At 42.5% G+C, this 25559-nt stretch overlaps 1 protein-coding gene across 18 annotated transcripts in view; it reads left to right on the top strand.

The window, feature by feature from the left end:
* The window catches only part of MICAL3 (microtubule associated monooxygenase, calponin and LIM domain containing 3), a 257846-nt gene that overhangs the window by 96256 nt on the left and 136031 nt on the right, over window positions 1–25559 (top strand). Inside the window, exon 1 of one of the 18 annotated variants that reach the window (XM_066633714.1) lies at window positions 10597–10652. The exons of 16 other annotated variants lie outside the window; for them this stretch is intronic. The gene's annotated coding sequence lies outside the window, so the exon portion shown is untranslated. Of the gene's footprint in view, window positions 1–10596; window positions 10653–10674; window positions 10895–25559 lie in introns of those variants that run through there. One more of the 18 variants, XM_066633711.1, reaches the window with a different exon arrangement.

The following is a 25559-nucleotide window of genomic DNA, read 5'->3' on the forward strand; positions in this document are numbered from 1 at the left end:
TGAAGTCTACATGACCTTAGGAGCATGATACCTTACTACTACTATCCTACATTGGATCTGCTTGTGTGCTAAGGACCTTCTGTGCTTCTAAAGGGCCTTCTCTGTTGTGGCACCCAGGATGTGGCACTCGCTGCCCCAGCAAGTGTGTATGTTTTTCATCTTTGCCATTCAGTGAAGATTTTGAGGGGCAAATTTGTGGGTTTAGCTGCTGTGTATGTGTATGCCAATATTTTTATCTTCCTTTTAAAATGTATTTTTACAGAGGGCAAGTGTGATAGGTTACTTCCGCAAAACAATAAGAAAATGTATTGATTTCCGTGTGTGTGTGTGTGTGTGTGTGTGTGTGTGTGTGTGTGTGTGTGTGTGTTTAGTCTTGTAAGCTGCCTGAAGGGTTTCAGTTTGGGAACAGGAAATGTGGGTATTTGAATCCTTAGAGAGAATTTAAAACATGTTGATTCTCTTCCAAATGCTGATGGTGGCTGACTTTAATTCTTCTTTAGACCATGCATGCAGCTGATCAACATAGAGGATAAAACTGCAGCTCCTAGCTATATATATAGCAATAATACAATTTTAATTGTTTTAGCCATAACGTTTTTCTAGTGCTCACTGAGAACCTCATAATTGCCAATTCCGAATCAAGCCGAGGAGAGTTCATCTAACATTACGTCTGTCACCTAGCCACTGTGCTACACGATGAAATACTTCTATTAAATAAGCACCTGAATCTTCATGAAGCAATTTATTATGCAAAACAGAAGCACATTTGTTTTCCTAGTTTTTCATGCTACTTTTCATATACCAGTGAGAATGGTCTGTGCTTCTGAAATTGTACATCAAAATTACCTGAATTGTCCTTGAGACAATGCCTGAAAATATGTTGCAGCTATCATTCTGGGATGCATCCATTTGTAAGATGAGTGGTATTGAATTATAGACCTCTGGGGAAAAGCACTTGCATGTATTTAATATCTGAAGTTCAAATCTCATGAGCCCCATAACAATTTAAACCTGTTTTGAATTGAATAAACTAACTTTTTTTTTAAAGAAGAGAATAGATCAGATACTGAAGGCTCACAAATTAAATTAATTTTGAATAAAGCTATTATCAAAGGTTATGTGAGAAAGCTGTTTTGCAACCACATGTTACTATCAATCAATCCAATCAATCAAACCTTTATTAGGCATAAAAATTAACAGATAATATCTCTAAACAATCCAATATATAAATATATGTTAAAAAAGAGAAATAAAGATAAAGGTTAAAACACAACAATTTACTTGCGAGGTAAGTCCAGGTTGCTTAGGACCAACAGATTAGCCCGCTTCAAGTTACTCAGGTGTAAAAATTTCGCAACAGGAAGGGTCACGAGTTCAGAATCCCCCACCAACAAAAATTGTAGGCAAACATTCTCAGGAAGACCTTTTTTAGTTCTTAACAATGGGAGAAGGTACTGGTCTCTGGGCACTTGATTGCTAACACAGTGCAGAACAACATGTAAAAGAGAGTCTACCTCTCTAAGGCCGCAGTTACAAACTCGTTCTTCCTTCTGGGCATTTCTAAACCTGCCAAATAGGTCTTTAGAAGGCAGCAAGTTGCAGCAAGCTAATGTAAAAGCCCTCCCTTCGAAGGGGCACTCCAAGAAGGTCAGATACTTTGGTTGTTGACCAAGTGTATTATTAAGGTGGAAATTCAGGGGCGAACATTTTTTTTGTGCTGCACCCAAAATCTCTTGCCTTTCTATATCAGTTAATCTTGTTATCAGGAGCCTCATAGAAATCTCAGGTGTAGCAGCTCCTTGTAGATCTACCTCGAGGCCCATTTGTCTGATTTTCTTATAGAAAAGAGCTAAGCAGGGAGATAACAGCAGGTCAGTCAGTATCCCTTTTAACAATGGGTTTGGATCAACCCTGAAGCACACTTTGGCCCAGTATTTTCACATGTTACTATTTCTGGAATATTTCTGAATGCTGCACACATTACCAATTCCTCTTGCATGCAGCAAATTTACTTGCATGTACTGTAGAGCCACGTGTGGCTTGATTTACTTTGGGGTTGTGCATGGATTAATGCAGCATTTCAATATCTTTACAGCCAGATGTTAACAACTGATGGGTATCTTTTTTCACACCTTCTACCCTGTTGGTCAACAAGGAGTGTGCCTAAGCTGAGTGACACCCTGGATCTAGTAGCTGAAGTTCAGTGGTGTGGATACCTCAAACAGGAGCTCTCCTAAGGATTCATAGTACATGGGGGGAAGAAGGAGAAATGCTGGGAGGAACTGATCCTTCAAGTAGCAGAATTGACTAAAATATGCAAGCTAGATTCAGGTAGTATCCTTTTTTCTTACGGTGGAATCATATACACTTACCTGGGAGTAAGTCTTAATGGGATTTCTGAGTTGACACATAAGAGCACATGTAGGATTGCACTGCATATGGCTTGGTTAATGCACTTGGCCTGCACTATATAGTGAAAACAGATTTTTAACAGCTGTTTTGATAGCAAAGCTGATCCCTCCCCTTTTCCATTCCATCACAGTAGGTGGTGAGGCAGCCTTTTGCAGTGAAAACACATGGTCTGAAATCTGGCATCTGTATATAGAAGAGTTCACTCTGTTCTCTTCCTTAAGAGCTTTCTCTCTAGCCCCCCCCCCCCAATCTAGTAAATGCATTGAGAGGCCAAACTGAAAATGGCAGATTCCTTTTGCATAGTAAGCCGATGCATCCATTTTCACTCCTTTCCCTTAATCAGAACCTCAGCCTGACAGATGACATTTCTTAGTATTTCTGTATTTATCTTGGATAAGAGAGTGTGATGAAATTGGCTGCAAATTCTTGGTGGGGTGCAAAGCCCCTGCTTTGCCTCCCCAGCCTCAAACTTGTGCATTGCTATCTGCTTATTTTTCCACGTGCCCTTCCCTGTTAAAACTGATGTCATCAGTGCCTTAATCAGTCCTGTGTGGCTGTTGGCCAAGGTCAGGGACGGGATGCAGCAGACTGTTTGCCTCAATTCTTCTAAGATTCTCTTTTGGAGAGGGTGCTGCTAAGTGTGCTGACTTTGACTTTCCTTAACTTAGGCAGTGTTGTGTATTCAGTGCTTGCTTTCAATTTTACTTTCCAGTGATCAAAGCCACTGTAGCTTTGGTGTTGATATGCTCTGGTCTCGATGCCATCCACCCTCCCTGAGCATAACTAGGATATTTTAGTGATTATAAAGCTACAAGCATTAATCTGTGATAAATCAATTAATCACTGCATTTCTTTTAATTGAAGATTTTTATTCAGGCCTCTTCAGATTAAGGTGTACTACCATTAGCCAGGGCCTCTGAGAATTTTATCAATGGGTGCAAAGTTTCTTTTGGGCCCCCTCCTGACAGGGGAGGGAAGGGATGAACAGAGTAGGGGGAGGATGGTGAATGGGGTGGGCAGAACTGGCGTGGGGACGGGTGCAGAACAGACCAGAGGGGAGGGTGACAACAGTTGGAATAGTCTCTGGAGCCCTGATCTACTTGGTTTCCCAATGCAGAGCCCATGTCTACCTGCTTGTGCGCCACCAGCAGCTAGATACAGTAACAGGGAGAAGCAAACACACTCCTAAGTGTCCTTTTAAATGTAGAAAAGTGTTGCAGAAAATTAGCACATTGTATTTAGGTTCATACTAGAATGGGAAGTGTATATCAAAACATACTTCTTCAGTAGCTGTAGTCCTCCAGCTTTGCCCCTGAACTCCTATCCACTCCTTCATGGTTAGCAGATCCACTAGCCAAAGAGCTATTCTAGCAGGCCAGTTTCCTCCCAGATTTGACACTGTTCTGAGGTGTGTCATGTATGCATTCCTCAGCCTGGTGCATATGACTTGCAGCAGCCACTGCCACTACACGCCTGTTGTAGCAACCCCAGCACCCTGTGTGTTCAGGAAAAGATTGTCCTGTTTTCCTCTGCTACTTCAGAAGGCAGTGTGTCACATGGAAAGTCTACATGGTTCCCCTCTTACTAGCGAGATAATGTTCTGGTTCCCATAACAGAAGTGGCCAGCAGACCTCCAACCCAGCAGTCTCAATTACGCTGTCAAGATAGGGGAGAATGAATAAGGGCTGGACCCAAGATTCCTGCTTAAATTTCCAGCCCAACCCAGCCTGCATTTGACTACTCCTCCTTTTTAAATCTTACATCATCCAGCAAGCGTGACATATTAGGCTTTCTCTTTTTACTAAACTCATAAATACCTTGTAATGTGATCAATGCCATAAGTTTATTCTTAACTAGTGCTGTGCCGTACTTTCAGGAGCAAACGTTTGGCATGGAAAACAATGTCAGGAGGTCAAAACGTTCCCTAAAGTGCCCCTAAAAACCTTCCTTTTTGTGCTGGTTTGCTGCCATTCCCCCCCCCCCCCAAATCTGCCTTTGTCCTGGCAACATCAGTGTTGCAGGTAACATTTGACTATGTGACCATGTTAGTGAGGGCAGATGAAGCTAATTTGGATTTAAAGATACGTTGTTTAAAAAAAACCTATAGAAACTAGCAGCAAAGTATCTCCTTCAGCATTTGCTATCCACATCATAGTCCTTTAAAGTACTCCTACAGGAACCATTACATTTTGCGCTACAGAGCAGTTGGGTGGTTATAGTGGAATTTAATAGAGGAAAATGGTTTGTGAGGAGGGTTAACCCATCCCTCCAGTGCCACAGCCCTGAACCAAATTTCTCCACCATGTGGCTTTTATTAAAACTTGAACCATCCTCTTCATGGTTTTCTTGCAACATGTAGTTCTCCCTAAGTTGTAATTAATATATTTATCCATGTTAATATAATATTTAGCAGATGTTATCCTTACTACCTAATATGAATGTGTGATGACTGGACTTCTTTTATTACACTTTGCATTTATTATAGTACACCCCATTTTAATTCTTCTTTTGCAGTTACTGATGGCCAACGAAAATCTTCCGTTCAGGAAGTGCTCTTGCTTTTTGTGTTATGGACATTATTTTTCCCTGTTGTTGTCTAGCATTTCATATGAAACCAAACAGCTTCCAAAATTCCCACCCTGGGGTGTCTGCCAGGATTCTTCCCTCCTTGGTTTCTTTTTATTTGTTTAAGAAAATCTTGATATGTGACCTAAATATTTCCCTTGTTTCATCCAACTTGACGTTGCCTATCTTCAATAACGCTTGGTTTCCCTGGAAGAGAGAGCTACTTAACTAGTCCCCTTCTCTGAACTCTGAGACAAAACAAGAGCCAGCTGCAGAAGTTGGGAGCTGGTTACATGTGAAAAAACAAGGTCATTTAAAATAGAACTATTAAAGCAGCACAGCACCTGCTTTCTAATGCTGCGTGCGTGTGGTTGCGTTAATGAAATCTTTGTGTTCTTGTTTACTGTTGGCTGAATTTCTTTTTTGTTTTGTTCTTAAGTTGATTGCAATATTACAACTTTAAGCAGAGGCACCCTAAAACTACTTCCATATGGCAGCACTCCATGCTGGGATGGGGATAGTGGGGTTGAAGGTAGCCCTTGTTGCTTGAAAAGCGTCTGGCACAGGGTGACCAGATGTCCTCTTATTACAGGAAATGTCCTCTTTTTTAGTCTCATGTCCTGGAAAAGAACTTAAATGTCCTCCTTTTCTCTGTGAGTGTGCCTCTGTGGCAGCGCATAGCCTTTTTGTAATAAATTATATATAATATATGTAATATTATTAAAGTTAACTATAGGTAATACAGTGTTTAAATTAACCACATGAAATCAATATACAAGTGTTTTTAGCTTTTATTTTGTCATGTCCTGCATTTTTCTTGGAGGTCCTTTATTTTGGGGTGCCTTGTCCTCTTTACGGTTATGCCATTTTGTCACCCTGACCTGGCAGCCCCTTTGTAGGCAAAATATCCTAAACAATGTGCTTCCTTGGTGAGATAGATGGGTAGAACCAAGTATTGACCTCAACATTTGATTATAAACAGTGTTGCGAAACATTTGCCTTACAGCCGCATTCTGTGCTTCACTATTTGAGAGTAAGCCTCATTAAGTTCATTGGGACCTATTCACAGATAAGTGTGCATGGGACTATAAGCTAAAGTTGTATAGTACTACCCCACCCAATGATTTCTAGGTGGACCTCTGTGAAAAGGGAAATGAAGCTTGGTCAGCTCTTTCTAAAATGACCTCTTAGCAAATCTTGTTGCTACAGATGCTTTTTCCATGTCTCTCTTTGCCTTTAACTGGGCAATTGGGAAGCTAGGCAGCACTTTCCGGCAGCACTTTCCAGTGAACTTTACTTGCTGACCCATTCATTTTATGTCTTTGGATTTTTTAAGTTTGATCAGAGGTTATTTACTGCTACTATATTACTGTCGTGTTTGTTTGTTTGTTTTAAAGGAACCCTTTCTTTCCTTTTTAAAATCAAGACCCTTTGTGTTTTCATCAAGAGAACTGGAAGTGCCCAGAAGTGAATGTGGTGGGGGGTGTTGCAGTTCTTTGGTTTTTCATTTGACCTTTCCATGCAGATAATTGCATTTGTTTGAGATACCACTACTAAGGTTTTCATTGTATGATTCAGGTTTTGCTTATGCAAACCTCCATTTCTGAAGCACTAGTTCAGATCTAGTCCTGGTAATGAGACATCATTACCACATGGTTGATGGTGTTATAATTGTGAAACTAATTCATAGGTTGCTCTCTGTACTCACAACAAGAAAGGAGCTGTTAGCAAGTGGTATTGTTTACAGCAGGGTTCTCCAAAATCTGGCCTGCAGTGAGCCACCACCTGGCCCCTGAGAGGTTTCTGGTCCCTTGCAAGCCTCTGGCCTGCCAGAGACCTCCACTTTGACCTTGCAGAGCTATTGCGAAGGCTACATTGTCCTGAGCTCTCACAAGACCTGCAGAGGGTCCTGTGAGAGCACCACCATATAAATTGGCTGGCAGCCAGAAGAGGGACCATGTGGAGAGGCGTGAATGGGACCACTGCTTTAACAGATCTGGGAGGAGAAGGGAATTTGATTATTGCCATTGCTGTAGCAGCTTCTCCTCCATTGGCTTTGAGATTCGTACAGGTCCAACCTATTTATACATGAATTTTTTCTACACAGATTTGACTCAACATGAATGGCCCCTGCAAATGAGAAGGAATGTGCTGATCCCTGGAGAAGGGGAAAAATGCACCCCTTTAACATCAGTTTAAAAAACTGAACAGTCCTTTAACAATAGCCTCCTTAATGAGAAGGAGAAAGAGGGCAGCTGGCTAACAATCCACCAATCCTTCTCTCCCCACTGAACCCCTCCCTTCCCCCTGAGCAAAAGAAAAGTGATCCCTGTGAAGGGAGGGGTTGAGTGAAGTGCTTGGAGAAGGACTGATTGATGGATTGTCTTCTTAATGACTCTTATCTTACATCACAAAAGTCAGCAAGGCTATTTTTAAATCACCAGAGCAAAGAAACTTTTTTTAAATTGATTTGCTATAATGTGTTTTTTGCCATCCACCTGAGCCCTTGGAATGGAACCCATATGAATAATGAGGCTCAACCTGTATTTACTTCTTCTGCTTTGGGGTAAGTATGGTTGCTGCAGTCCAGGAACATTCCTCCCCGCCATCCCTTTTTTTATAGGGACAAAAAAGTGATCCTTATTTACTAGTTTTAATTTACTTCAGCTTTGGGGTAAGTGTGGCTACTGCAGTTCAGGAATGTTTCCTGCAGTCTGTTGGTTCTGAGAAACTTACCTTTAAATAAGACTTTTTGGCTTGTTTCACTTTCTTCCCCCCTTTCCACCACCATTTTCCTCCTAGAACCCCAGGTTGCTCTCTCTACCCTAAGTTCAGGGTTAGAATTATGAGATAGTAGGAGGAAGTCCACAAGTCCCACCTCCAGAGTTCCCACCCCCATTATTATTGTTATATAATTATGCCCCCATTGCCTGCTAAGGTGGTCAGAACAAAGGTAAGGGTCCCTGTCTGCTATCCCCCCACCAATAGTTTGAGCACTTCCAGGTTATTGCCTTTTGCTTAAAATTCATCTTAAATGTCAGGTGTTGGGAAGGAGTGCCATTCATCCTCGCAAACAAACCTGCAGAGTGCTGTTCCCAAAAAACTAGCCCAAGTTTTATTTAGTAGCAAATTAGAAGAAGGGCTCAAACCTTAGCCCCATGTCCACATAGTAGGAAAGATCAACAAGTGCATGGGTCTCTTTCCTTGTCAGGAAAGCCCTTTTGCAGACAGGCTTGCATTGCAGATTTGTGAACAAAGTCCTGGATTAAGTAGGTGAAAACAAATGTCACTGCCATGAATCACGTTCCTGGGCTTGTAGTATTCGTTGTTTATGCTTCATTAAGGGCTAATGTAACCCTACTGAACGAAGGACAGCAATGCCTGTTGCACAGCTTCTTCTAAGACCAGACCTGAAGTTCTTTGAGAGACTGCTGACTGAAGTATTTCAAGTAACCCAATCTCAGTGTGGGGGACAGTGGCACGTGACCCTCTGTCTGATCACCTGTCCTCATTTGCCACTAGCATGTCTTGCTAATTGCACAGCATATTTCTGTAGGATGTGAAAGCTTTTAATTGCAAAATCATTCGCTGTCCCAGTAATTACCCCACGTAGTAAATCAAAAAGGCTGGGGATAGTACATGCTGCAGAATAAGGCGATAGAACAGAATGTACCACTTCATGGAATGTTCCCCATGTTTAGACAAAAAACCTGTTGCCTACAAAGAGAGAACTAGTACGTCAGGGTGAAAGATTTAGCCCAGCCTTTGCAGGGACTTCTTAAACATAAGAGAGTGCTCCAAAACATGATTTCTTTCACCCATCATTTATTTTATTCCATAGGGTGCATCAGTGCCCTTGGTTCTTAATGTAGAGTGAAAAGGCAGGTCCCGCCTTGAGTCTTTCAGTCAAGACAGTGACAGAAGGGAGGCATGGTGAACAGGAAATCTATGTGATTGTTCCAGTTATATGCTGTGGTTCCCACACTGTGAGCTGTGGCTTCCCAAGGGAGCCACAGTAACTAGCCTGGGGAGCTGCAGAATCCTAGAAACCTGCCACCCTATACAATAGCAGCATCCTGCTCATTCTTAGCTTTGCCTAGTATCTAGATGGGACGAAAGTCCTTTAGCTGCTTCTGGTACTGCAGTGTTGGAGCACTAGCTCAAACCCCTGATGATGGATTTAGTTTATCTCTGATCTCACAGTACCTCCCCAACCCTGCCTTCTCACTTTAGTGTGGTTGGTTTCTCAATATCTAATCCAAAGCAGTACCAACCTTTCACATTTTCCTATTTCCATTAACTGTACCAGAATGTAGTCGCATGGCTTGCTGCCAGTTGGCCTTTTGCTGCTCCCACTGACTCATGTTGCTGAGCTATGGTCCAGTTGGGGGGCAGGCTTAATGGTTTGTAATCACTTTCCATGTAAAGGGATTTGGGCTTTCAGGAAGGAATTGAAGTTGGAAGATGCTTCTGTGCCATTAGCTGGAAGTTGCTTGTTTGTACTAGATCCCCTGTTCTGTTTGCAATGAGGCTTTTAATTTTTTAAGTTAATTTTTAAGTCAATTTATGACTAAGCACCCATCAACTTGTCTAGAAAAACTATCACGCAACTGCTGAAACAAATTTAACTCTAAGTTTATTCACATTGGTCTCAGAAGCTGACTTCATATACCCTTTCCTATAGAGACCTGCTCTGCTCAACCAACTTAGTACAGCATTTTGATCTTCAGGTAAACTTTGTGTTTACTTTTAGAAGAGAAAACCATTTTCTAGCTCATGTGGTTACAAAGAAATATTTTAAATATGCCTGCAGATTGAAAAGGGAAACTTGATGAGGTGTTCTGTGCCCTTCAAAGCTGCTTTTCTTTCCTCAGATCTCCCAAATTGTCCTGGTCTTGCTATTATGGATGGCTCTTTCTTTACTTTTCAGCCCAGGTTTGCAGTCTTTTATATGCAAGGGTGCTAAATATTTCTGTTTAGCAAGTTCCTTTTCCTTGTTAAAGGCTGTTGTATATTTCCAGCAGAAAGAGAGATTTGAAGCATTATGGAGGATTAATTTCCCACTTCTGAAACCTTAAGAGGAGCAATCTTTAGCCATCTGGGAGCTGATCTGGACAGAGAATAGGGATATTGAAAAACAAATCTACTGTCTTTATACTGGATTCTTTCTGGGGAAACAGATGTTTCTGAACACTCTCAACCCAGCTCTAAGATGCACCAAGCCTTTTCACAGCCTGCAGACTATGGCAGAATCTGAGTGTGTGAGGACTGCTGTTGCTGCCTCTGAAAGTGATGGATGGTGCATTCCTTGAGAGACTACACATTGCCACAGCCTGAAGTAGAGAAGAGCAAATTGTACTCTTTTTGCCCCTGCTGCCTCTCTTGGGTGCAGCTGGCTGCCTAACAGGGTTTTATTTGCTCCAGGCATTGAATTTGGTGTCCTCTTTTGGTGTAAGACATTTTGACATGCCTGGTGGCAAATCCCCTTTTGCTGAAAACTAGTTTCCACATCAAGTGGGAGTCAGGTGTCCAAGCGAAGAGGGGAACACGCTGCTCTGTTGCTATTTTTAAGTACTCTAACAGCCTGCACAAGTACTGTTAACTTCTATGATGGAAGCTCTTCCCTGGAGGCAGAAGCTGTGGTCCTAATCAGCTGTTGGCTCTGCAGAATCCAGGTCATTGCTCCTGTGGAAATGCTGCATGCATGAGACCCTTGTGCAAAGCAAACAGAAATTGCTCAGTCCTTTGCTATCCTCTTGGAGAGATCCACGGGAAAGTAATTTTGTTGTTTTTAGCTGTGCTAACATAGTTTTATAATCTCTTCCTAAATGGGGAGTGTTGGTACAGCATCTGCCTAACAGGAACAAAGTTTATTTTCTGGAGCTCTTGGTCTTTCCCATCAAAAAGATGTGATAAGGTATGGTTGGTTAGGGTATGAAGCTTCTAGTAGGGTTGTGTGGGAAATCTAATTTTGTTTCTAATTACCTTGTTGGATCTTCTGGCTTAAATTATCTGGTGGTAATGATGAAATTATGCATAAATTAAATTATGGTTTCTGTAGAGGAATGAGAACTGGAATTGCCTGAAGCTTAGAAAACTGGTTTTGGTGTAGCTTGAAGTTTGGGTATTCAAAACTGAACAGAAGGAACCCTTCTAAATAGCAGGAAAACGAAATCTCAGAGTCTTCATGTCCTATACTGAAGATCACTTAATGCAAATTTGTTGCCTGTATTTTGGATTCTAATCTGCATTAGTGATTGTGAATCACACTGATAGCGCGAGGGGTTGGTAGTTAGTGCACAATGCTAGGGATGAGCTTGTGTTGTATGAATAGCTAGTGATGCAAATTTTGGTAGCTCTGTGTTGTGTAATTTTGTTTCCCTGCAGTCTTTTATCTTTTCTGCTAGCTAATTAGATGGCCTTGGGAAAACCACTGGCTTTCAGCCTAGCCTACTGCATATAATGCTCTGCTAAAAAAAACCCGCTGTAAGGCTGATCAGTAGGGACTACAATACAGAGATGCCTGTGAAGTGCTTTGAGTGCTGTAAAAGTATGATATAAAATCTTCAATGAATGTGGCCTTGAGATCATGCAGTTCTAGATATCCTGATGATATGAGGGCCTAACTCTGTTCTTAGAACTTCAGTACAAGCAGGAGATGAGAAGATGTACCTGATGCTTGTACCTTTTAGTAAGGGCTCGGTTAGAGAGTACAAAATGGGCTGGATGCAGTTTCCTGTCTTTAGGCTAAGCTCCATGTTGTTGCAGTTTATTTGCACAATCCATAATTTGCTTGCATGTACCACTGCCCTCTACTGGATGGAATAACATTCGCCAAACCCTCTCTAGTGTCTTGCTTCAGTACTGATCTTAACGTTTACCATAGGTTCCAGAAGCTATGATAAAATGTATATCATATTTTAATTATAAAATTCTTTATTTTGGGGGTGGTGGTGGAAGGAATAAAGCAGGGCAATACCTTCCTGTCCGTCAGTGAAGGCTGCTGTGATGCATACACTATATGTAGTGTATGTACACTACACATAGTTTTCTACACTATGTAGACAATGTGAGAATACGTCTAAGAGCTTCTACTTTTCCAGTGGGTGAATTCCACATTTGTTTCCATAGTTTCATCCATTTTCATTCCATATTTCCATTATTGGAGAGTTTGGAATGGTTTATTTATCACAGTTGTATGCTGCTTCTTGGCTGAAGCCCCCAAAGCAGTGAGCAGTTTTCAATAAAACATTTTTTAAAAGTACAATATGAAAAATCAATTTAAATGTAAATGGCCTGCACAAGGAAGGAATGAGGTGAAGGGGCAGGGAAGCAGATTGATGCGGTTCTATCCATGGCGGGCTCCAGCTGAGGACGAGAAGGAAGTAGAGCTAGCCACCCTTCAGAATGCAGGTTTACTGGGCAGTATGGCAGAATCGGGTTTCAGTCACAGAAACTTTACTTTTGGATGCTACTCTGTCCTGTGCTTAAAATACAGAGGAGAAAATGGATAAATGGTGTTTGAAAGACAAAACACAACCCACCCACCCCCGGCAGCAAAATGAACAAACAGTGGAGGCAGCTCCTTTGATAATCCAGGTGAAGCTGACCTCAGTCTAGTCTGGACCGCATTGTAATACTCTGCAATTAGTGGTCTCTGGTGTGAGAGTGTGTGTGAGAGAGGCTGGCACTGATAGAGCTGAAAGAATGAGAGGCTGGGAAGTATTGTCACTTTATTAAATAGATAGATCTTGGTCCCTCTTTTTGACCATAGTTACCAAAACATCTGACAGCATTCATCAAATGCAACAGATGCATGAAGAACTAGTCCAGCTGGAGCAGGGGTGTGATGTTGCCTTTGCTTGCCCCTTTCTGTGTCCTGGATTCCTTCTCACAGGGTCTTGAACTGGACCTGTGATGGAAGGAGGGACAGTTTAGGTAGAGTGAGTGTCTGTTGTGCCTTAATCCAGCACATCTCCCCACTGTATAGTACCTGCCTCTGTTTTACCATGGCTGAGTGTTATACGTTTTACAACTGTTTTTGTGAAGGTGTGAGCTGTTAGGTCTCTGACTGTAGTGTAGCTCTGCCAAAGAGGCACTGAAGCAGAAACTTAACAAGGTTATAGGGCTGGCCTGCCAGACGTTTTGTTCTCCCTACTTTGTGTTGTTACTTTGTGTATTGTGTTGATTCTCCTGTTTTTCCTTTCTGCTGGGAGAAGGGTTTCCTACAAACACTTCCTGATTAAGTTTTATAATCAACTCCTACATGGTCATTTTGCCCTTACTCCACCTGCATGACTCAGGTAGAAGTGTTTTTACTTCTCCAGATTGAATTCTGACCATTGGATTCTATTATGTCACTATGCCTGAAGCACTGATCTTCTGATAGAGAAAAGCATTTGCTTGAAGGACAGCAGCATGATGAATACCTTCTTAGAATCTTGTTTTTCAGATGGTGAGGCCTGTTATGGTTGTCTGTGAGGTGGTAAACTTGTCTGCACTGGTCTCTGAACACCTCTGATTTCAGTTGGGACTTGCATGAGTAAAGGCTCCTCTATATATACAAAATATAGGTCCAGCCTATTTATACACTGATTTTTTATACACAGATTTGATGAGAAGAATGTGCTGATCCCTGAAGAAGGGGAAAAATGCATCCCTTTAAAATCAGTGTAAAAAACTGAAGTCCTTCAACAATAGCCTCCTTAATGAGAGAGAGAGAGGGCAGCTGGCTGACAATCCATCAATCCTTCTCTCTCCAGTGGACCACTCCCTTCCCCCTGAGCACTTGAAAGAAAGGTGATAGCTTTGCATTGGTGAAGGGAGGGACTGAGTGAAGAGCTTGGAGGAGGACTGATTGATGGATTGTCTTCTTAATGACTCTTATCTTAGAGTCAAAAGGTCAGCAAGGCTGTTTTTCAATCACAGGAGCAAATAAACTTTGTTTTTCAAATCGATTTGCTATAATGTATTTTTTGCCATCCAGGTGAGTGCTTGGAACAGAACCCACTCGAATAATTAGTCTCAACCTGTTATCACTGCACATGGAAAACTAGCATAATTGTAGCCTAGTCTTATTTCCTGATAAGCTAGATTTCTGTGTGCAGAGATTTTTTGTATAGGTGGAAAAGTATTTAGTCATGTGATTTTTCTCCTCCCTCAGCTTTCACCTACAGTTTGGATTTGGAAAATGGTACAGTTGGATTTTTGGAAAATGGTAGCATTTTCCATACATGTGTATCTGCTCAGCTATGTTGCAAAGATCCTTGCTCCTCTTCTATAGATAGCAAGCTTATAAATACTTAGACCCTTTGTTTATAGTGCTTGATAGGGTTCAAAGCACTTATTATTTTCTCAGTTATTTTCATATATACTGTCCTATAAGGCAGTCAGCCTCCTTATGCCTATGTTGCGAATGGTGAGACCAAGTGTGTGTGCTTTTTCCTAATGTGGCAGAGATGAGATCTGAAATGGGAATTTCCCAGTTCACAGCTCAGCCTCTTTTCCACCCTGCTGTTAGTTGTAAACCTTTAGGTCCAAGTTGGACACTTTCTATGTTGGCTTTTTCCTGTATTTATTTTTGGCTTCCTAGCTAGTTTCCATGTGTTCTTATAAGGCAAGGTCCAGCAGACAGAGATGTCCTAACCCTTGGACAGCTTTTTCCATTCTTCTTGGGTGGATCAGTGCAGTCTTTGTGCATGCTGTGGCTATGACTACTTAGTAAGTGACTCACTCAAGCTGGTTAGACTAACCCCTGGAGCACAAAATCAACTGCTGTGTTGGCAAAGTTCACCTGTTCTTACTTCACAGGCCTGAAGGGGAAAGCTGATGCATCCCACTGTTTGACGTTCCTCCTTGCTAAATGGAAAGAAAGAAGGCAAACTGTGCTTGCATTGTTGGCCTATTTTGCTGAATGTATATTGCAGGAACTTTTCATATCTTTGCCATCCTCCATATTAGTAAAGCTGCAAAACAGCCTCAGGAACAGCCAGGGAAGTAATAGATTGTTGCCTTTCAGTCCATTCCTCAGGCATATGCTATTTATTTGCTGGGAAGGTGATGAATGATGGGTAATATTAATATAGAAGACTTTGGCATGACATGAACCTCTCCACATGGAATTTGTGGGATCCCTAAGGATCAGAAACATTGAGAGTGAATTAACCAACTATGTACTAAGTGGTAACTTACATTATGTTTATGTAAGCTCTTAGGTGGTTGTCTGTATTATCCTGCAGAGTGAGCCAAATTATGCCATGCCCTCGATTCAGAATTTTTAATTGGCTGTGAGCTACAGATCCCCTTAACACCTGCAGGCACATTAGTAGGTGACCAGCTAACCATATGGATGTATGTTTCCTCTGGTGGCAAATCACCTCTTGTTTAAATGGCTGTCTGTGTTTCTCTTTAGTTAAACGGCTGTCTATGCTCATCAAGCACCCACAGTCAAAAGGAAAATGTTCCTCAGTAGGCAGACTGAAATCGAGAGCTTTAGGAAGACAAGAATGCTTGAGATGAGATTTTTTTCATATATTTATAAATCTTAAAGTATATTAACTCTATATGCTAGCATGAACTTGCATACCCCAGTTTCGTGTGGTTGTGTAGACAAGAATTCTTTGCCAGGTTGCTATTTTCTGTCACCCACAACTATAGGGCTTTTACAGAATGTTTATTTTCATATTCTGGTAATTATAGGCAGTGCATCTACCATACTTACTATTTATAATTTTCAAAGCGATCATAGCAAAGTAGTTGGACCTGGAAAAAATTAGTTCCTGTTTTTGAGTCTTGCCCATTTGCTTAGTGGATACTAACTGGAAATAGATGAGAATGTTTCTGTTAGCCACTGGTTTTTGAGCATGTTTCAGCAGCTGCACAGAATAAATGAGTTAATGTGGATTGATCTGTTAGGGATTGATGGTGTGGATGTGTTTGCCTTGTAGTGGCGTGAATGGATGATGTCCTCTTTGATTCCTGCCAACTTGCCATGAATGACCTCACCAGAATGTTATGGGCTGTTTTCTTGCTGCTTTGCCCTGGGAAAGACACTATTCAGCACACTGTGAAGGTCTGTGTTTTGATCCCGGTGCCTTTAATGAAGTTTCTGTGTAATGCAGCAGCAGCAGCAGCAGCAGCACAGTGTGTGTATGCTCAGTGGAGAGCTACAACCAGTCCCAGTCCCTGAAGAAGCATGGGTTCTTGTTCACAAACGTGCATTTGTTGCGTTTGCACTTGACACTTTGAAGTATACTGTACCTGTTTCTTAAAAGTGCACTTTAAAAATATAATGTGTGGCCCTTTATTCTTTAGTTAGAGCTAGGAAAATGTGAGTAACCTACACTCTTGTTACAGTGCTTTGTGTAATGTTGGCACATGCAGCAGTTCACGGGGAAGAATTTGCATAGCAGTAATCTTTTAGTCCCAGGCTTGTTGCTTCAGTCTGGTTTTGACTGCTGGTTTCTATTGTTCAGGATGTGACCTAGAGATACTGGGTTGTCAAGAACAAGTACTTGCTAATGTTATATGCAGGATCACAAGCTCTCTTGAGGAATACCTTTTCATAAACTATCCTCCCCACCTACTGCTGCCCGTGTGCCATCTATCAAGGGATGTGGTGAAGTTAGAAGTCAGCATCAGCTGCCTGGAAACATTCAAGTTCTGCTGACTGGTGGAAAAACACAGGCTCATGTACCAATCCCTTGAAAACCAGGAAGGTATCTCTGTCTTGTAGTACCCATGATCTCTGGCTTACTGCCCACAAGGTTCAGGAGTTTTGCTGGCATGGCTATTCCTGGTGAGAATAGGAGGAGGGAGCCATGGATAGAAACCACCAAAGCTACATGCAGAAGGAAGTTTTGACTGTTGTTTAACAGTGAGGCACCCCCTTTCTCCCCACATTAGATAAGTGATGTAAAGAAGTTCTTCATCTTCTTATTGCACTCTGGCCAATTCCCAACTTTTGAGAAGCAATGCAAGATTGACTGGGTCAGTGCAAAATCACACCGCATAAAGCCCAGCTTGGCTACAGTAAAAACAAAACCAAGTTTTAAGATACCTATACCTTAAAGATTCACACATTTATTGTGGCAGAAGCTTTTCTGAACCAGAGGCTATGACAGGCATGGCAATGTCCTGCCTGTGCAGAATGTTTATTCCAGTCACCTTCCACCTAGGGCTTGAGAGTGGCCAGTTGGAGAGTTGCATTCAAAATTCTGAGAGAAGAGGGAAAAGGGGAGTTTAACTGAATTTCAGAGGGAGATGGCGTTTAGTTGGAGTAGGAGACTTTTAGGTCAGTTGGAGCGGTGTGGCAGATTGGGGACTCCCAGAACTCTTGATCTTGGGCTGGTTTGTCACTGTGTGAGGCTGGTGTAGGAGTGATGTTTGGTTAAAAAAAAAAAAAAAATCTTATCCTGGAAACCAGTGGTTCCCAACCTTTAGGAGCTCAGGGACCACTAAGGCAAAATTTTGAGACGGTGGGGACTACATGCAATGCCCCCACCCTCGCACACAAAAAATACAATTATATTTGTAATACATAAGAAGATTATTTAATAATTAATGTGCATGGTTGTGCTTGCACTGGGTAGATGGGACTCGTTAGCCTGCTAAGGCAGCTCATCTGAGAGAAGGAAAACTCTGATCCCAAACCTCCACTGCCTTGTGGCTACATTCAGTTATGGAAAAGGCTTCAGGAGTCAACCTCGAGGCAAAATCCGGAGCCGGAGTCCCTGAGGCAGTTCATGGCTGGACACAGTCACATTCTGGCAACTCCTGCGATGCCGCTGGAACCAACCGTATTGGCCTCTGCCTTTCCATTGGACCATTTCAGCGACGTGGAGAGGGGGGATTTGCTGCATGGGGAACAGTCTAGCCTCCATATCTACCTTACCCAGGCTTCGCGCACTGGAGAGGACACTGTTCCAGAACCACTATTCAGAGTGCGATACCATAGTCTTCTGAGACTGAAGGATGCCAACTGTCCTGTGCTTGCATTTGCTTCACTAGCTGTGAAAGTCTTGGGTTTACATGGAACACATAATAATTCCCCCCCAACTCAGAGGTTTTCACACCCACCCAATTCAATCCAGTCTCTTTTCTCTCACACCAGACCACATTACGCACAGCCCTTGCCTCTTTTAAGGGTAGAAAAACACCTCAAAAAGGGAAAGGGTAAGCACAAGGGGATTATAGACAAGTCATGCAAGGTAGTTAAATGAGCCAACAAAAAGCACACACATCCCTCCACAGTTTCTTTTGTTACACAGCCCTAGCCCTGCTCCCCCCCCCCCACTTGTGAGTCCAGAGTCCTTAGGAAAGTGTTCAATACAATTTTGGCAGGTCCTAAGGAGGTCCTGAAGGAGAAGAGATGTGTGAAGGAAGCACCAGCTCAGTGAGACAGAATGGCTGCTGCATGTCTCAGGAAGAAAAGTCCTTTTGGTGTGCACTACAAGATGTTTGGGGGGGAAGCCTCTCTTCACTTCCTGTCCTAATTGCTGTCATGCTCTAGCTGTGGACTACGTTGGTTGGAGCTAAGAGAGTGTGAGCAAGCCTATATGTAGGCTGCAGCCACAAAACAACAGCTGCCTACTCTGCCATTAGTCTGTGGAACTCCTTGCCCCAGGATGTGATGATGGTGTCTAGACTAGATGCCTTTTAAAGGGGATTGGAGAAATTTCTGGGGAAGTTCATCACAGCCACAGTGTGACTAACAGCCCCATTCTACTCAGATGTAAGTCCCATTATAGTCAATGGGACTTACAATGGGTCAATGGGGCTTACTCCAAGGTAAGCATGCATAGGATTGCGATCCGAGGAGATGAGGAACTGGCCAAGTGTGGGGTGGGGGAGGGCTCCCCATGGACAAAGCTGCTGCTGCTCTTTGAGGAGGAAGAGTCAGGGGTTGCACCTGCTGTACTTGGCTACGGTGGTGCCTGTTCTGCAACTTCTGGAATTGCTTCTCCCCAGGTGGGCAGCTTGCAGTAAGACAGCAGAGATGCTGCCTGTTTCCCCGCTCCAAAAGGGGTGCCAAAACCTGGTTGCCTGGATCCCTTGCGCCACCCCTGGGTGTTAGAACAGCACATTCAGGGGGCCCAATCCTGCCAACTGGGGAGGGGGTACCAGGGCTGGGGCTTGAGCATACTGTCAGACTTGTTTCATAGAGTGGGTCGAACAGCATTCATGGTGCCTGCCGAGGGCCAGAGGTGCCATCATTAAGCAGGAAGCCACATCATTCAGCAGATGATGGCCAGAAATAAGCACTTTGTTCTCACGTTACCTGCAAGAGGAGAGAACAGAAGAGAAAATGTGTGAATCTTGTTTATGATTTCAAGATATGAGAGAGCCCAGGCATCAAGCTGGGAGAGCCCAATTATAACAAGGACTGGAGAAATAGTTTCCGGGGGCCGCATTTGGCCCGCTGGCCTTATGTTTGACACCCCTGGTATAGAGGAAAGTTTTAGAGCCCCCTGCTCTTTCAAGCCTCACTTTTCTAATCGGTAACACTCTTTCTACATTGCAAGTGTTACGTACGTAACACTTGGAGCACAATCCTAGGCATGTCTACTCAGAAGTAAGTCCCATTGTATTCAGTGAAGCTTACTCCCTGGAAAGTGTGTATAGGATGCAGCCTTGGTCTCCACAGAAAAGGCTGCTTCAAGCAAGACACTGAGGATGGCTGTCTGCACAGACACACAACCAAGCAGCCTCTTGAGAGGGATGAGGCAAAAAGGACACCCCCCTCAACCTGGGCTCTTGCTTTTATAGAGCCTGTCCTGAACAGTTGCAGGACCTGAGAGTTGCAGTCTTCCCTCTGATTCCCTGCTTGGGTTTTCCCACCTTTTTCTACCTTCAGTGTTAACTCTTCCATAACATAACAACATTCTCCTGCCACGCTACCACAATACACACCCTTTGTGATCGCATACTTATTTTACTCTTGTTCTAGATAAGCTGTCATAGAGGCCCTTTCGTCAAATGCATCCTCGATGTATATGAACACATTGTAATCAGTGGGGCCAAAAGCTTTTGATAAGATGCAGTTGATTCCTGGAGCTTAGGCAGCTTTTGGAGTTTCTGTTTTATGTGGACAGATTCCTCAAATACAAAGATCCTGTTATCATATTCCATTATAGATATGGATGGGCACACATGGACACTCTCTCTCTCCCCTTCTCCCTCTCTATGACAAGTTTTAAGTTTAGCTTCAGCCCTGCTCTATCAACCTCTTGGCAGTAAACAGCAGAATGTTCTTTAGTTTATGCACTCTGTTGCTATAAAAAGCATGTTGTCAGCAGCAGGGGTACACAAGTGTAACTTGATGCACTTAAAGTGATTTAGGGGACATGATATCTGGTGCAGCACTGCAGTTTTTGAAGTTCATTGTTCTGGTCTCTAATTCTATCTTTTATTTTTTGAAGAAGTTGTAATGTTGACTTATATATATATTGGCAACCTCCAGTCTCGAAAGACTATGGTATCGCGCTCTGAAAGGTGGTTCTGGCACAGCGTCTAGTGTGGCTGAAAAGGCCAATCCGGGAGTGACAATCCCTTCCACACCAGGAGCAAGTGCAGTCTGTCCCTGGTCTGTCTCCCTGGCTATGGGCCTTCCTTCTTTGCCTCTTTGCCTCAGACTGTTGGCCAAGTGTCTCTTCAAACTGGGAAAGGCCATGCTGCACAGCCTGCCTCCAAGCGGGCCGCTCAGAGGCCAGCGTTTCCCACTTGTTGAGGTCCATTCCTAAGGCCTTCAGATCCCTCTTGCAGATGTCCTTGTATCGCAATGTTGACTTAGATTTGTGGAATTGAAAGATGGGGGAAGGTGTGTTTTTCCTCTGATAGCTTGTATAAAGGGGGATTGCTAATATGTACTAATTTAGTTGCATCACTATACGTGGATGTACATGTACAAAGATGAGGCCATTGTGCAGATACCCTCTGAGAAAGTGAAGAACCTGGCTCATCTATGGTGGTAACTGTCTGAACAAGTATTCAGGAATAGTGATATTTAATTAAATATTTCCAGTGATGATGTGCAGGTGGTACTATCACTTGGTGCTCAAAAAGTCCTAGAGTGACCCAGGAAAACACTTTATCCTGCAACTCTAACACTCTCTCTATAGTACATAGCTTGACTGCAAAATAGCAGGGGTACTCGGTAAAAGCTGCACCTCTGTGCCCTGACAATAGCCAAACCTCATGTGCTGTAAAGAATACCATGTCATGCAAGGACTATGTGATGTGCCCTGGAAGTGGGTGACTATGCACAAGGGTGTCTTGTTTTCCTTGATTTAGTGGCAAGATTGTTAATCCTCAGATGTTCTGAGTCTGTCAAGTGACTAGCATCAAGTTGTTGGTTCTAGAAGAGAGATATTTTTTGGTTTCCTCCTGAGCATTGGTGCACATTACAAAGAGAACTGCACCAAAACAAATGAACCAAAAACCCATTTTCTTGGGAGACTCTAATACATTCTGAGTTATTTAATAGTTTCCCCAAAATGTTAATACCTAGATCAGTGTTTCTCAAACTGCGGGTTGGGATTCACTAGGTGGGTTGCGAGCCAATCTCAGGTGGGTCCCCATTCATTTCAATATTTTATTTTTAATATATTAGACTTGATGCTACCATGGTATGTGACTGCATTTGGGGAAATGTTACAGAACTATACTTTTAACAAGCTACTATGTTTATTCTTTTAACAATGATAGTAAATGGTACTGACTCCTGGGTAAGTGTGGGTAGGATTGCAGCCTAGGATTGTAAAAATTTTCCTGCTTGATGATGTCACTTCCGGTCATGACATCATTTCTGGTGGGTCCTGACAGATTCTCATTCTAAAAAAGTGGGTGCTAAATGTGTAAGAACTGCACATCCTTTGCTGACTGGGCAGAGGCACTTTTTAAAAGTAGTGCTCCTCTTATATTTAGCAGGTGGAGTGCTATTCCCCTGCACCCCACTTTTGTTTCATTTCTGGTGGCTGTTTGCTGGTGTTTCTTCTGCTTCTTGTTAGATAGTTGTTCCTTTTGGGACAGGGAACCATTCTTTTATCATTTTGCTATGTCAACCACTTTGAACTTTTTTTATCAATATAAAATATTAGTATCTAAATATTCCTAAAGGCCCTAAGCAAACATTAACTGATCGGTTCGTTTTCCTTTAACAGTATCTAAGCACTATAGCCTCGTATATGAACTATATACAGTTGTGCGTCACTTAACAACAGGGATGCGGACTGGCACCCCTGTTGCTAAGCAAGTCTTGACATTATGGGAAGCCTTCAAAGGTGGAGGCTTTTCTGAGCCTTGCAGAGGTAGCACGCATCTGTGCACTGCCTCTATGAAGCTCAGAATGCCTGTTTCAAGTGAAAACATGTGGCTTCCAGTTTTTGGGGAAATGGAAGTCTCGTGTTTCTTTGCCAAAACGGCCAGTCTGAGCCTTCTAGAGGCAGCGTGTGAATGTGCTCTAAGGGTAGCTTCTGAGTGTAAATTCTGAGCCCTGGCTTGGGTCCCATGTAAACAAGCCCCAAAGGTGTTGCTTGTTGCTTGACTGAAATCCTGAATAATTGACCCAGTGTAGGGGAAATGCCCAGCATTTAGGGAGCGTTGATATATTGGAATGACAAGAAGCATAAGCTCTACAAGTTTGCCGTGGCTTTTGCCCTGTCAGGAGAAGGAAAAATAAGTTAGGAAAATGTAAAGAAGTTGGATCTGAGTTCATGCCATCTCTCCATTCCAGTAAAAAAATTAAAAAAAAAAAAATGCATTGGCTTTTAGGAATTGTACTTTTTGTGATTGAGTCCTGGTAGAAGCGCGCACTTCTTGCACTCTACCCTTTACCCTACAGATGGTACATGATGATCTCAACCTGGATGAGAATCTTTGTTTATAGCTTCTGTTAATGGATGTAGCTAGTTATGGATGACATTAGAAATACTTGATAACAAGTATTGGCTCCATTTATGGTTGTGTACTGAGAATATTGCAACCATCTAGGCCAGGGGTGCTCACACTTTTTTGGCTCGAGAGCTACTTTGAAACCCAGCAAGGCCCGGAGATCTACCACAGTTTTTTTACAATGTTCACGCCATCATAACATATAACATTTATGTGTACAATGTATGTTGGTGTACCTTGAGCCCCACTGAGTATAACAGGACTTACTCCTGAGTAGACATGCCTAGGATTAGGCTGTGAGGCTGCAATCCTAGCCACACTTACCTGGGAGTAAGCCCCATTGAGTACAATGGGCCTTACTCCTGGCGTTTCCTCCCAGAGGCACCTGAAAAGGGGGGGGGTCAGCACTCCGCGATCTACTCATTTTGCCTCGCAATCTACCGGTAGATCGCGATCCACCTATTGAGCACCCCTGATCTAGGCAGCAATTTGATGCATTTACAAGGAAGTTATTAAGTACATTAAGTAGCCTGCACTCTCCAGGTAGGTTTTTGAAAATCTGTTGAAGTGATAGTTATAGGAATCTACCTTATACTAAATCAAATCATTGGTCTGTCTAGGTCAGTTTTGTCAAAACAGCCTGGCAGTGATTCTCCAAGGTTTCAGATAGGAATTTTTTCTGCTGTCCCTTCCAAGGAGATGCCAGGGGATGCTCTAGCAGCATTAATTGCCCTTAGTAAGCTCAAGTGGAGCCTATGGAAATAGATTCTATGTGGTCTGGACATATGGAACTGTCCTGTTGAATCACACCACTCAGCCATCTAGCGCAGCAACATCCATAGGGACTGGTAGTGACTCTTCAAGGTTTGAGTTTGAAGTCTTTCCCAGTCACGCCTGGAGGTGTGTAAGAGTGAACCTTGAACCTTATGTGTTCAAAGAAAACCTTGCTGTGATATTCCAAACCTTTAGCTGGTACAGAACTTCCATGTAATGCATCCTGACAGGATGCTGACAGCATGTCATGCCAGTGTTTGAGCATATGCTTTGGTTTCCTGTGGTATCCTGGAAGCACTTTAAAGTGCTGACTTTGACCTTATAAGAACCTGAATAACTCAAGCGTATTGTGTCGAAGAGGTGATCACCCCCCTTATGTCCTGTGGTAATCTTTTGAGTTTATAATATGCATACCAAGTTAATTCAGTGACAGTAAATGGAGAGGTTTCCATGCTGATTGACTTACTAGTTTGGAATGAGCTCCGTCTGCAAACCTCTCTGACTGACTTTTTGAATGCACATGATAAACTTGCTGTAGCCTTTAGCACCTGTTGTACTAGCACCTTGATTATTAAATGGATACTTTGAAATCTAGCCTTAACAGGCCAGATTTGCTGTAAGGCAAGCCGAAAGTTCAAAAATATGTAAGCAGCAGTTCTGAACAGTTTTTGCAACTCTTCGGGTGATTGGTTTGTGTAAGTTAATGTCCTGTTAGCCACCCTTGACTTCTCTCTCCAGTTCTTTAGCTGTACCCATGGGACTCTGTGCAAGTATGCCTTGACTCTCCTCTATGAATAGGGGACTGTTGTACAACACAACCTGTTGGGTCTGTGCATACTCTGTACTAAAGAATTTCAAGTTCTGCCTCCAAAGATCGAGATCTGTAACTAATATAATACATATAATAAAACTAATTCTGTAATTATGCAGGTCAGACATGTTCGAAGATTTTGCTTGTTACATATTTTTTTTTTGTCCTCGCACACTCTTAGTTAACCTTATCATTGCAACCTTAAGGGCTAGAAAGCAACTAAAAGCTGAAATGGTCAAGAGTCATAGTGTATGTGCCACTCTTTTTACTGTGCGAGACCTGCCTTTGATGGAGTTGCTGGGCTGTGCCTCTTGAGGATTCAACATTGAGGATTGTGGTCAATATCTGCCCATCTGTGTGGTGTTTGTCCATCTCCAGGTGCTGTAGATTGCGTTGAGTGCTACATCACCAGCACACCAACTTTCTACTGAGAGGGTGTTAGCAAGAGCTAAACTGAAGCATTGCTGCATTCCTGAGCTGTGCTGGCCAGCTTCGTATTACAATTGTGTGGTTTCCTTTTTAAAATCCCTGCTCAAAAGCCAAGTAGTGTTCTTTGTTCTATAGAAAGCAGAATGGCTTTGGAGATGACATATTACAGATTGGGTAAAACTAAAGGTTATTAGTCATTGGAAAATTAAATTTGAGGACCATGTGAAATTGTCTGTGTCTCAAGGAAACTGATAAGAAGCACTCCCTTTTTGCTCACCTGACAAGAGAAGCTGTGATATGCAACATTTTTGAGTGATTGGAATAGTTCTTGAATTCTATAATTTTAGTCTTGCAAATACTGTTCCACGCTGAGTTATGAAAACAACCTTATTTCTCAGCAATTTAGGGAAGGAGAATGGTGATCATACCTCTTCAGAAATATCTTGAGCTCTGGGTCATGGCATTTGTGAACTTTGGCTGTACAGATTTTACTCATTTTAACCTGGTGTTATCTTTGTAGGCAAACTGAGCATGCACTTATTTAAGGATTGGTATCAGGAAAGAGGCATGCTGATTGTATTTTTTTTTTTTTTCTGCTTAGTTTCAGATGCCCACACCCTGCTTTTCATTTCCTCTCTGGAATAAATTTCCTTACAATCTGTCTTCAGTAATGATGTCT

This window comes from Tiliqua scincoides, chromosome 7 (genome assembly GCF_035046505.1).
Source record: "Tiliqua scincoides isolate rTilSci1 chromosome 7, rTilSci1.hap2, whole genome shotgun sequence".
Classification (NCBI taxonomy): Eukaryota; Metazoa; Chordata; class Lepidosauria; order Squamata; family Scincidae; genus Tiliqua; species Tiliqua scincoides.